Source organism: Eschscholzia californica, unplaced genomic scaffold (genome assembly GCF_041429995.1).
Source record: "Eschscholzia californica isolate CP2 unplaced genomic scaffold, dmEscCali1.0.p SCAF_3, whole genome shotgun sequence".
Taxonomy (NCBI): domain Eukaryota; kingdom Viridiplantae; phylum Streptophyta; class Magnoliopsida; order Ranunculales; family Papaveraceae; genus Eschscholzia; species Eschscholzia californica.
Genome location: NW_028238420.1, coordinates 59,618,343 through 59,632,027, shown reverse-complemented (window position 1 = coordinate 59,632,027; position 13,685 = coordinate 59,618,343). Strand labels below are relative to the sequence as shown.

The window sequence follows — 13,685 nt, the reverse complement described above, 5'->3', positions numbered from 1 at the left end:
GTGGGTTAGCCGTTACAAAAGAGCTCACCAAAATGGCGGGAAAATGATGGCGCCAAATCAGAAGGAGTATTTGTAACGGGTCCTTTGAGGGTAGCCGTTATAAAAAGGCTCCTCTTGTAACGGTTCTTCTGAATAAGACCGTTATATATGCGTTTTCTTATAACGACCCCTTTTGAAGGTAGCCGTTATAAATGCCTGATTTGAAGAAAAAAAAATTCAAAAGCTCTGGAATCCAGCTGCAATTATATTGCAGCTTTTACTCATCCCTGTTTATAATTCAGAAAACTAAAACAAAAGAGACATGTGAAGCTAACCACACAATAAATAAAACGAAACAACTGTATTTGATTGATAGTAACACAAGTTTCAAGTTCCTGCATCGATCCAACCCAAAAACGTATAACATTATATAAATCAAAATCTCACACGCTTCCTTCACATGGTACATTCAGATCATCAGCAGGAGTTGGACCTCTTCGTACTCGGCCTTGTATAGTTCCACATTGCATCATCTTTAACTCCTTTAGCTGTAAATAAGAGTTGCAACACAATTTAACCACATTTAGAATCAGATACAACATATGCTCAAGCAAGTATCAACAAGTTAGAAACATTTACATTCTAATCGACTCACAAGTAGAGGAATCGACAGTAGTAGTCTACAATTTGGCACATTTTGTACACTAGAACTTCATGACCAAATTGGCTCCCAAATGCAACTTTCTAATGCTATTCTAACACAATTAGGTCTTTAAACACCGCTGCTGCAACTAGATAAAAATATTCCGTAAATTACTAATGTCCCCTTGACGAAGAAGTCTGACTCGGACTCAAACAAGTCAGATTCAAACAGTAAAAGCACAAACACCACCTAAGACTTGTTTGACCAGCAACATGTGATGTTTTCCTGTGCTTCAGGAATTGCAATGGAGTTGACGAAGCAAGGTGCTATGCTGATTGTGTTAAGTACACTTTTAGTTGCACTGGCTTGACCAGCAACATTACTTGCTGCCACGGATTTCTTAGACATCAAAAACTGACTCCACTCTCTCTTCATATTTACATTTCAGACAAGTTAGAATAACAATCTATAATTTGAAGTGCAAAATAGGGTGTGACAGTCCTATATATGCGTCATCCATGGCCACGAGTGACCATACAACATTCATCTAATGAAATAAACAAAACAGATGGTTGGATAGAGACTTGACATAAAAGTATAAAAAAAGAAAAAAAGAGATGGAAATGAAAAAGTAATTGACAGTGTAAATGTTAATGTAGGCAGCCTGCATAGTCAGATCATGAAACTATTGTGCAATTCAAACATATACATGTTTTACTTGTGTTGGTTCCTTAAAAGGCTTGCATGTATTTAGACATGGAATTGGAAACACTGTTAGAATAGTAAAAACAACAAGTACGGCTCACAACTCAAGTATCTAAATGGTTTGACTCATAACACACGCCAATAATAGCTTCTGTAATTTGACGACTTTGTTCTACCATTTCCCCATATGAAATTAATCCCACATCTTGGGTTGTATACTTACGTTTATGGGATGTTATTCATGAAAGACAACCCATCATTATATCTCAATCATGTTAATATCAAATTACGAATGTACTCGATGTTGTGAAGAGAAAGCAACTCACTTCTCTTCACAATTAACCTAAAAATTATTAAGTATTTAATATAGGGAAACAAGCTTACCTAGGTTGTGAAGATTCTGAAGTAGTTGGTTGTCGTTGTTGCTGCAAGAGTGTCATCAATGCAGCAATATCTCTATCTCGTCTCTCTGCCATTTCAGCTTGTCTCTCTGCCATTTCAGCTTGTCTCTCTATTATTTCACCCATTGAAAGATAACTCCAATATGTAGGAAATGAGTGCAATAGAGAGAATGGGTTTCCAAACTTTTATCCGAGCCCTACCACCAAACAAACAAAACATTTTTTCAAAATGAATCAAACACAGACAGCCCAAGCACTTCTCTTTATATAAGACCAACATTTATTTCAGAAGAGAACTATACATGTGAAAAGCTGTAGCAGACGTAGAATAAGAAAGTGATAATTAAAACAAAGAGAAGTAGTAGTAGTTTTAAAAACAAAGGCATCAGATTTCCTGCCATAGTTATCAGAACATGATCCCTCCATTGATGACCTGTTGAAGAACTCTATACAATCTGCAAATAATAGTAGTGGTGTTGTTCCATAATGAACCTTCAAAGGTTCTCTAGCCAATGCCAATCACCTACCTGCCCAATGAACCCAATCTAACGGCTCAGCGGAAAGCCGTTACAACAACTGAATTTTTCGAGGCAAATCAAATCCGACTGATGTTGTCACACAGGCGGTAATCATCGAAGTAAAAATTAGGGCAGGAACTTGCAAACGCAAGACAGTGGAGACAAGTGAGGCCAGACTTATATTAGATAAGTGGAACCTATCTATTCCACTAGTCAGGAAGGTTCAAATGTCATGTAAATGGAGTAATAAATAGCGATGGGGCTTTCGATTCCTCCTATGGTGGTTATGGTGCATTCTTAAGAGACCAGCAAGGGGAAACTACAGTGGCAGCAACTGCCATGACATAAATAGCGATGGGGATTTCGATTCTTCCTGTCACACCTAACTTGTATAATAGAAAATAAGATGAGTTCTTATCCATGATCCATATGAATAGTGACATTTGCTAGGGTACCTAATTAATTAAGTAATTAGTACACTAGACTAGAAATAGTAACTGCAGACTTTATAAATCTATAAACTGTTAAAGGTAAAACTTAAATAAAAGGAGAAACCTAACTTAAGGACTATTCTAATTAGGGTTAGGGTATCTAAATACATATATCTAAATTCATTACTAGAAAAAAAGCTACATATTTTAAACCCAAAATCACTAAAATTTATAAACAAAATAACAAGTAACCTAATGCAATCACAACAGTTATCAAGCAAAAGCATATAATATGAAAACCCTAACTAACTAACCATGGAGTGGGAAGCTTGTTTCTCCCAAATTGGATTTCATCATCAAGACCAGAAACAAGACCCACACCCATTCCCATTTTCCAATTGAAATTATGATGAAATTGAGCCCTAAAAATATCCCCATTTTCAGAATTCATCAAAAGAAAAGCTGAAGAAGATTGAGGAAATGGACCTGAAGGTGGTGGATTAACATGGGTATGACTGTTCCAACTATTAAGCATCCAAATTGAGTAAATTATAATTGAGACTCCAACAAAAGTTTGAAAGAAATTTAAGAGCTTTAGATGAAAAGCTAGATACCCTCGACACCAATTATATATATATATATATAGAGAGAGAGAGGCGCTAACCTGACTTCAGGGTTGATGAACTAGAAGAAGTTGCAAGTAGCAGATAGACCTAGAAGAAGAACAAACATAAATATCAAACCAAAAAAAAACCTAAATCAGTTCCAGATCGATAAAAGAGGAAGGAAATTATCGATCTAGGTATGAGTAAAAAACCTAAACGCAAATCACCAGAAATCGTTCCAACCGAGATACTCTGAAATCCAAACCTAAACCTAAAATCGAAATAGGAAGTATAAAGAGAACTGGGCAACTGGATTTCTAGGGCTCCCAATTATAACGGCCAAAAATACTAAAGGCCGTTATATATAGACACAGTTGTAACGGACCTAAGCCGTTACAATAAGTCCAGCTCATTTATCACGGCTACGCCGAATAAAACCGTTACAGTAAGACTCTGTTATAACAAAAAAGCACCCGTTATAATAAAACGACAACACGCCAGAGGCGGTAAATAAATTAGCGCCATCAAAAAGTTGGCGCTAACTTAAAGAGTCCATTTGCAACGGCTATCCATATTAAAGCCGTTACAAAAGAGTATATAATTATAACGGTTCAGTAAAAGCCGTTATATTTACTGTATTTATAACGGCTCACGCGAAAGCCGTTACAATAGGCCGTTATAAATAGGACGTGTTTTTGTAGTGTTAGTTTTTCTGCATATTCTGTACTTATTGTTGGAACTCGAAGCATTCGGACTCTGAATTAGGGCTTACGCAGGTCACAGAGATAAGATTTTGTGCAGGTTTTGATTTTGAATTAGGGGTTCTTCAACAGACCCGTACTCCGGCGAAGGGAACCCCCCTTCGCCGGAGTTTTTAGAGAGAGAGGGAGATGAGAGTAAAAAAAAAAAAAGTTTTTTTTTTTTTTTTAGGTTGAAGGTCGCCGGCCGGAAAATTTTCCGGCCGGCGACCTTCATCGGAGAAGATAGAGTGAGGTGGAGAGAGAGAGAGGTGAGTTGGAGAGAGAGAAAGATGATTTGGGAAGAGAGGTGAGGTGGAGAGAGATAAGTGGTGGAGAGGGAAGTGAGGTGGAATTATGTTTGTTTTCTTTATTTTATTTTGAAAATAGATTTAAAGGAAGGGTAGTTAGGACATTTCCATGAAAATAGGGGGCCATATTTGAATTTACGAAAAAAAGGGGGCCATAAAGGAAGCTGGTCATAAAGTAGGGGGCCATATAGGAATTAACTCAAAAAAAAAAAAGTCAAAACAGTAAAATTTGTTTAGAGTCTTACTATGTAGATTTATTTTTGGAGAAATGGTGAAGGAAATTTATAGGCACTATTGATAAGACAGTAAACACCCCAACCCCCTTTTTCAGTGGGCGCTGTGAGCACCCAAGTGAGATGGATGACCACTTTACAGGAGGGAGATAATTTTTCAACCAAAATATATAAGCACCACCAGTTTTTTACATACGCCACATCCCTACTTTCTTATAGGGATGTGGAGTTCCTCTCTGCTGACTGCATGTATATATGGTTTCCATGAAAACAAGAGTGATGGTGGTGGTGACTGGTGAGGTTAGGTAGTGCATAGTGGTGGTGAGAGAGAGTTGGTGACAGGAAGAGAGATGCAAGAGAAAGATGGTGGTGGAGACGAGAGGGAGAGAGAGAGAAAGAGGTGGTTGAGGGAATCTTGTCGTCGCCCCTTACTTCACCTTCACATTTTCTTCGGGAAAAATGTGGTATATATACTACTAGTAGTAGTGTATTTATTCATGTATAAATTTCTATTTCGGAGTACATTACATCTAACACCATAGGTACCCTTGGTGAATTGAGAGTGCCTAGAGGTAAATTGAGAGTGTCTCTACGATTTTCCATTATTTGACCCACAGATTTCCCTTTCTATGCTATAACATGAATATGAAGATGGAGAAGAAGAACAAAGTAACAGAGAAACGAAATGAAATTTTCGTACTGATAAACTCAAAGAGAAGAAGAAAATAATTCGATGAGGTTGATTAGGAGAAGTTTGGTTAAAACAAATTGTTGGAAATTTGAGAAAAAAAAAGGTTGATGGAACAATCTCGATTTCTTTGTAAATTTGTAAAATACAACTTAAAAATTCGTTTACAAGGGGAATAAGAAGAATTAAACTAGCTGAATTTGAAAAAAGCTCGACCTAATTATAAATTCCTCCATGTTTTGTTACTTCTAAAAATAATCGAATGAAAAACAAATAAAATTTATTTTTTATTATAAGCCCAAATGGCAATTTGTTAAAATAAAATAAAGAATAAAAAAAACCGATCTATGAGATTCTCTGACAGTTTAAACTTTCAAAGATTTTAAAATAGTTGTTCCCCTAAAAAGAAAGAAATCAAATCTTCCCATCTTTACTTACACAAAAAATCAAATATAGATGACATTGTTAAGGGTTTATACTATAAAATACATTTTCTTAGGTCCAAAAAATGAAGAAATCCACATCTAGATATTCCTTAAGTTACAATCAAGAATTTTTTATTTAAAAGCCCAAAAAATGGGATCAAATACCAAATTTGGCCCACCATAGATTAATGATACCTACAAAACCCATTTTTTAAAAAATAAACCAATATCAAACCCAATTTCGAATCCCTAGGTGCATTTTTCCATCTCTAGGAACCCATTATTTTAGGTAATTCCTAATTTACCCTTTATATATAAAGTCTAAGTTTCCCTCAAAATATCATTATAAATTTTATTTCCCTCCACACAAAATTAGGTTCCTTCCTCTCTCATCTCTCTCTCGAATTTTAAGCAATCAGGAATATTTGCTTTCGCCGGAAATCGTACCCTTTCATTTCGCCGGAAATCTCTCACCTTCCATCTACAGGTAATTTTTTCCTTTCCATCTCAATCTCTCTTCCATTGTTCTTTTATTGTCATTTGGCTTCATGTTTATGTTCATTCATTACTCTGTTTTTATCTTCATGATTATTTCTTCATGATTTCTTTTTATCTTTTAGCTTCATCATGAACATCAACATAATCTCTGTTGGTTCATAAAATTTCTTCATCATCCAATATAATTTCAAAAGTTCTAAGAAACCAAAAAAGTACAAACTTAGATCTCTCTTGGTTCATAAAATTTATTCATCAAGCAACATAATTTCAAAGTTCTAAGCAACAAAATCTTTTAGCTTTAACAAGGTGAAAACCCATTACACAGTTTTTTGTTCTAATAAACCAAAAAGTACAAACTTAGATCTATTTTTCGGTTTCTCTCTCTAGAAATTACGTTTTAGCAGATGTTGATGTTTAACAGACAAATTGTCATGTGTTTTAAGCATTTTAGAATGTGTTGTTAGCACGATGTTAATACAATGAGCAAACTGAAAAATGTTCTATTTATTTTTATAGATGTTACCACTAAACCCCAGATTTTTCCCTTCCACTAATTGATTGGTGTTTTAAGCTTTCTTAAATTTGTTGTAGAAACAATGTTTATGCAACGAGCAAACTGGAAAATGCTTCCTTTCAACAAAAATAAAAATAAATGGAAAATGCTTTATATATTTCGTCATTTTTATTGACATTTTTTATTTTGTGCAGATTAGTCGTAAACCCGGACAAATAGAAACATTCGTAAGCATAATTGCTCGTGTTTGCTGCACAAATCACACCTTCGTGACTACTATTACTTATGTTGTAAGCATAAACGAAATTGTTCAACGTAACTTTAACCACGATACTGTTCTTTTTATTAATGTTTACATTACGTTTAATGTTTCAAGCAGATCTTCTTTGTTCACTGCATAAATCACTATTGGTATGACATATTCGTACTAGTTTATGGTAATAATATAAATTTCCTTTATGTTCAAAAAGTTTTTGACATTTTGTTGCAACAAAATTCTTTGTTCGTGCAATTCTAATATATATGAGAAAACGTACATAATTGTTCTGAGATCAACCATTATATTTTATAACATTCACAATATTGGTATTGACATGCATACATATGTTTAGTACATTTTTCTTACTTCTCTGTGCATATAATGATTTGTAATCAAAATCATTTTCTTTTTTGTTACTGAGTTTCTTTTTTGTTACTGATTTTTAACCAGCGGTAGTGAAAGCTTTTCGAGAGGCTCACGGGCTATATATACAATAGCTACAAAGAATAATAATAAATTTATCAAGAACGAACCATTCCGTGTAATAACCATATGCCAAAAATTCCGTTGTAATTAGAAAGTTCATGGACGCACACCAATTATCCAGTATGGTCTGTATATTTTTTGTTTGGTCTCGACAATTATTTTTTGTTTGGGGACATTCTATCTTTTGTATTAGATACAAAGCTTTTGTTATTAATACTTGAATTTTTGTTGTTTACTCAACTCATCTATGTTGTCAACACTAACGAAGTTGTAGATAACATTAAATGAAATGCTACGAGAAAAATATCGCTTCTTATATTCATATACTAAATTTCATCAAAAAGTTGTTTTCACAATAAATATTGATTATATATAAAACATATCGAAATAATTCAGACAAATATCAAATTGCTCTAAACAAAATATAAATTACAAAACAAAATAGTTTTTTTTGTTCTTATGGAACAAATTCCTGTAGACAATTTGATATTCTTTTTTTGGTTTCTCTCTCATCTCTCCGTTTTAGCCACATTTTCAGTTATATGGTTGCACAAATCAATGTTTTTAAAGAAGAATATGACGTGCAAAAAACACAATTGAATAATTTTGAACATAAACTTTTATGTTCCCAAATTCATACATTTGTTAACAATCTTTAGAGAAAAAGATATTTACTATGTTTCAAATTTTTTTTTTTTTTTTTTTTTGTTGAATGTCTATGTTTCAAAATTTAACTGTTGGAAACATAATGTCACATATAACAACATTTACACATGTATTTGCCGCAGTAACTTTTTTTTCCTTTGCATAACCTTTTATGTTTGGAGAATTTATTGTTGTGTCATATTCAGACTTTATTAAGATTAGACATATTTCTATATGTTCATATGGGTTTCTCAAATTTTGTTATTATAATTTTCAATATTTTTCCCAATTTTTTTATATTCATATATCTACTTTTCTTTCAAACATCATAGTAAAAGTCATTGGCCATAATTTCTCGACATTCCTATATATGTTGAAAGAACTTTTCAAAATTTTCTAAACAAACCATTTATTGTTATGCCCCAAAATGATTTTAGAATTCCCATACAACACATTGTCAAATACTTACGACAATACACAAAATGCTTTAAGCAAATTCAAAATTGCTCTGTTAATTTTTAGTTACATAAAGAACAGTAGCAATATTCTTCAGAGCACTTTCAAATTTTCTTAAGGTAACATAAAAAATCTCCTTACATGTAGCATTAACACAGTTTTCTGAACAAAAGTACAAGAACATGGTTACTTCTCGAAATTATTGCTCCAATCTCCATTGAATCGAATTGCATATCATTTCTTCCGTGCGAAGAATGACAAAGAGTCCACAGTCAAGACTGTCAAGGAGAAAAACAAATAATATCAGAACATTCATACGTATGTCTCAGACACATTTTAAAATTTTGTAAACATACTAAGAAATATCCTGATAATAATAGATAATTCTTATGTATTGAAGATGCAAAGTTCAGAATACTTACTTGGGACCTACTTAACAGAGTACTCAAATAGCATTTCGGTAGAGATATAAACACATCAAAGCATGGAGACAACACATGTTGATATGTTTAGAACAAATGAAATTATGTGTTTTAGAAAAAATGTTGATTACATATCATTGAATATATAAAGCAAATCAACCATGGTCATAAATCCGTCTTAAATGTAGAAAAAAAGTGTTTCAAACACAAATAATCTTCAACAGAACCATAAAAATCCATATTTAAAATATATTTTCCACTTTTATAGAATAAGAAACCCTAACTTTTTTTCCAAACAAAAACCTAAAAATCTTCAAGATATTGCACCTTTTAACTAAAAACCCCTAATAATTCTTCTCTTACCTAAAACCAAACATTTACTAGCAAACCCCTAACTATTATATACTTACATAAAACCAAATATTTAGGGAATTGTTTATAACTCATCTCAATGTGTTCTAGAGAAGATGACATAAAACCAACTTTTTTTTTATGATCCAACTTTTCCTTTTCCCATCTTTGTTAAGCTTTTGCATAAAATCAGATGTTAAAAACACTCGAGAAAACAACAAGCACAAACCCATATATCTAAATAAATCTCAAATTGTTTATAACACATCTCGATGTGTTCTAGAAAAGATGTATGTTCTACTTATAAATAACTTAAATGTTTACACATGTAAACTTGTTTACAAATGTATTGTGGTTTTGAAAAACAAACCCTCAAGTTTTGAAAACAAAGAATAGGAAATAAATCACACATAAAGTTACACAAAAACCAGAAATGTTTACAACACATGAATATTTTATGTAAATCTGAAGAACAAACCATCCAAAATAAACAAAATTTGTTAAAACATATCAAAATGTGTTCTGGTAAGACCTAAATGTTTCTACATATCAAATTTTTCTGAAGAACAAAATCTCATTTTTTGAAAACAACGAACAAGACATTTCTTACCTTCTCAATTGGTTCTTCTCCATATGAAATAATGTCAAGTCTTTGGTTTTTTTGCCCTTTTGGAGGCAATTCCGTTGAAGTCGATGATGCCCTTTTCCTTGGGCTAGCTCTAGTTTTATCTTCCTTGACTTTGGAAGAACCCACCTTTTTTGGAGGATTGTTAACTGGACTTTTTTCCTTTTCCCATCCTAGTTACGCTTCTGCATAAAACCTGATGTTAAAAACACTCAAGAAACAACATACACGAAACCAGTTGTCTTAAAAAATATGAAAATTGTTTATAACAAATCTCAATGTGTTCAAGAAGAGATGACTGTGTTTTACCTATAAATAACTTAGATATTTACACATGTAAAAATTTTTACAAATGTATATAAATGTTTGTGATTTTGAAGAACAAACCCTCGTTTGAAAACAAACAATAGTGAAATCTCACATATGGTTACACAAATACCAGAAATGTTTACAACACATGAAAAATGAATGTACATCTGAAGAAAACCATTCAATACTAACAAAAATTGTTTAAAACACATCAAAATGTGTTCTGGAAAGATAAAAATGTTTCTAAACATAAGAAACTTAAAGGTTCACACATGTAGATGTTTACATATATATATATATATATATATATATATATATATATATATATATATATATATATAATGTTTTTGGTTCTGAAGAACAAACCCTCAATTTTTGAAAACCAAGAATACAAAATCAAACATACATCAAGTTTGCCCAAAAACACAGAAATGTTTAAAACACATCAAAACATGATGAAGATTTAAGAACCACCCACATGAAATCGTGGTGTATTCAACAACAAAACTTTATTTTTCACCTAAAAATCGACTAACAAAACCCTAACTATTATCTTACTTACATGAAACCAAACATTTGAGGGTTTAAAAGCCAACAAAAATCTTTTCTTTTTTTTTTGAATATAAGCATCTCTTTTATACCTTTCCAACAGGTGTTTCTCAACCGGCGGTAAGTAACGATTATTTCTTTCACCGGAATCAACACAACCCTAGCTTTTTCAAGAGAAATTTGCCTTTTCAAACAAAAACCCTAACAAAAGAAGTGAGATGCCCTAACTTCCTGTGGATTTCACTCGAAATTTTAAAGAGAAGGACTAACCTAAAGAAAGATTTGCAGAGAGATTTAGTTTTTGTAGAGAGAGAGAGAGAATGAGAATATGAATGGGTTTTTCGGCTGCTTAATGAAGGAGTAATTTTGGGTCTTGGGTTATTAACCCACCTGACTTGATGGGATGGATTTGAATCTCTTTGGGCGGGAAAGTATGGGAGGATAGGATTGTCTCTAGTTTGATTAAGGGAGGGTAATAAGGTATTTTCATAGAGTGGGTTTTTTTTGAAATAATATTCATGAATGGGCCTGGATTCCTATTATCACCCATGTTTTGGGCTTGATAATTACCGCCCCTACAATCAATCTACAATAATTGTATTTTAGATCTGAACAAAAGAAAAAGGTTAAAGTACACAAACAAAAACAAGACAGGAGTAAATTGAAAGATGTGATGCCAAATAAGTAATGCTAGACATCATCAAGGCTCAAGGGTGGGTTGGCAAATATTACTAAAATTATCTAAATGTCCTTATTCCTAAGCAAAATGATTTGTTTTAATAAAACTTCATATTTAACAAAAGTCTTTAGTCCTAATAGATGAAAAACAGGGGGTTAGAGCATCTTCAATAAAAAAAAATAACTCTAAAAATTTTATGTGTCAAGTGTGAAAAATTAATTTGTTTATGTGACACGATCTTCAAGAGGAGTGTCCTCTTAAGGATCTGAATCTCTAAAATAAATTTCGACACATCATTTCAAATATTCATGTTGAGTTTTGCATTAGATATGGATTTTAAAGAGAAACTCTAAAAAAAAAACCTTTTTTGACACTCTAAGATTTAGAGTTTGAGTGTTGCATTGGAAATGATGTTATCCTATACTCTTTGCTTTGCTTTTGCGCGTATATCACCATTTCTAAGTTATTATTCTATTTTTCCCTGAACATTATCCATTAGGTTGTGAGCAAAATTAATTTTGAATAACTGAAAACTAACAATTAAAAACAACAATTTTTTTTTCCCTCATTTACTATTTAAGAAAGAATAATGGAAAATATTTATTGTATCTTTCAACATGTTGAAAATATTTTGAATTATGTTGCAAACAAATAATTATTGTAATTTCGAAATAACAGTCACAAAATGGCGGAAGACCTAAATTTTACACATTTATCATACTTAGGTTGCACATTTCGTGTAATCTAGATAACATTTTGCGTTGTAAAAGTATTTACCTTCATAAAATCTAGATAAAAGGAACGAGCCAAATATGAATAACAGTTTAAACCACAAAAGGGTATAATGAATAGTAAGAGAAAAAGAGTACACCAGGTAATGTACTTTTTCGACCCAATATTGGTGAAGAAATACTACTGGACTAAAAACTCATTTCCTTTAAGTCTCTTTTTTTTACTTTGGAACTGAAAGCCTATTTTTCCCCAAAACAAAGAACCTACAACCAATACGACCAAAAAAAGAAAGGGTTAATTCCGTTTTGGCCCCCAATTGTTGACCAACTCACCGTTTTGGCCCCCAATTGTGTCCGGCAGTTCGTTTTGGCCCCAAAAAATTCCTAAATGGCCCCAAATTTTTTCAACCTCCCAATTCTACCCCCATGGCATTTCTGTAATTATTTTTTTTTTTCCTTTTCTTTGTCCACCTCATCTAACAATTGACACATCACTCTGTCCACCTCACCCTTCTTCTCCGGCGAAAGGTTGCCGGCCGGAATAAAAAATTCCGGCCGGCCACCTTTACCAAAATAATTTTTTTTTTTTTTTTATTTCTCTCTCTTCTTCATCTCCTTCTTTCTCTCTCTTCTTCATCTCCTTCTTTCTCTCTCTTCTTCATCTCTTTCTTTCTCTCTTCTTCTTTCTTTACCTCTCTCTCTCTAACCCCTCTCTTTCTCTTTCTCTAACCCCTCTCTCTCTATCTTTAAAACTCCGGCGAAGGGGCGGAGCCCCTTCGCCGGAGAACCAGACCTTGAAGGTCTGGTTGGAAACCAGACCTTCAAGGTCTGGTGCGAAACCAGATCCGGTCTGGTTTCAAACCAGACCGAGATCTGGTTTCTACAACCAGATCCCGGTCTGGTTTGAAACCAGATCGGAATCTGGTTTCAACTAACCAGAACGAAATCTGGTTAGTTGAAACCAGATTCCGATCTGGTTTCAAACCAGACCGGGATCTGGTTGTAGAAACCAGATCTCGGTCTGGTTTGAAACCAGACCGAATCTGGTTTCTCACCAGACCTTGAAGGTCTGGTTTCCAACCAGACCTTCAAGGTCTGGTTCTCCGGCGAAGGGGCTCCGCCCCTTCGCCGGAGTTTTAAAGATAGAGAGAGAGAGGGGTTGGAGAAAGAGAAAGAGAGGGGTTAGAGAGAGAGAGAGAGGTAAAGAAAGAAGAAGAGAGAAAGAAAGAGATGAAGAAGAAAGAGAAAGAAGGAGATGAAGAAGAGAGAGAAAGAAGGAGATGAAGAAGAGAGAGAAATAAAAAAAAAAAAAATTATTTTGGTAAAGGTGGCCGGCCGGAATTTTTTATTCCGGCCGGCAACCTTTCGCCGGAGAAGAAGGGTGAGGTGGACAGAGTGATGTGTCAATTGTTAGATGAGGTGGACAAAGAAAAGGAAAAAAAAAATAATTACAGAAATGCCATGGGGGTAGAATTGGGAGGTTGA

General features: G+C 33.5%; 1 long non-coding RNA gene across 2 annotated transcripts; it reads right to left on the bottom strand.

Moving 5' to 3' along the window:
• Positions 1 to 325: 325 nt before the first annotated feature.
• Positions 326 to 3,619, bottom strand: LOC147552607 (uncharacterized). Of its 2 annotated transcripts, none has more exons than XR_015237884.1 (4): positions 3,495 to 3,619; positions 3,342 to 3,390; positions 1,712 to 1,925; positions 326 to 527 (listed from the first exon to the last, which is right to left on the bottom strand). It is a non-coding gene; the product is annotated as an uncharacterized LOC147552607 (long non-coding RNA). The 2 variants fall into 2 exon arrangements; XR_015237885.1 differs by having other exon boundaries at positions 3,510 to 3,616.
• Positions 3,620 to 13,685: the final 10,066 nt, after the last annotated feature.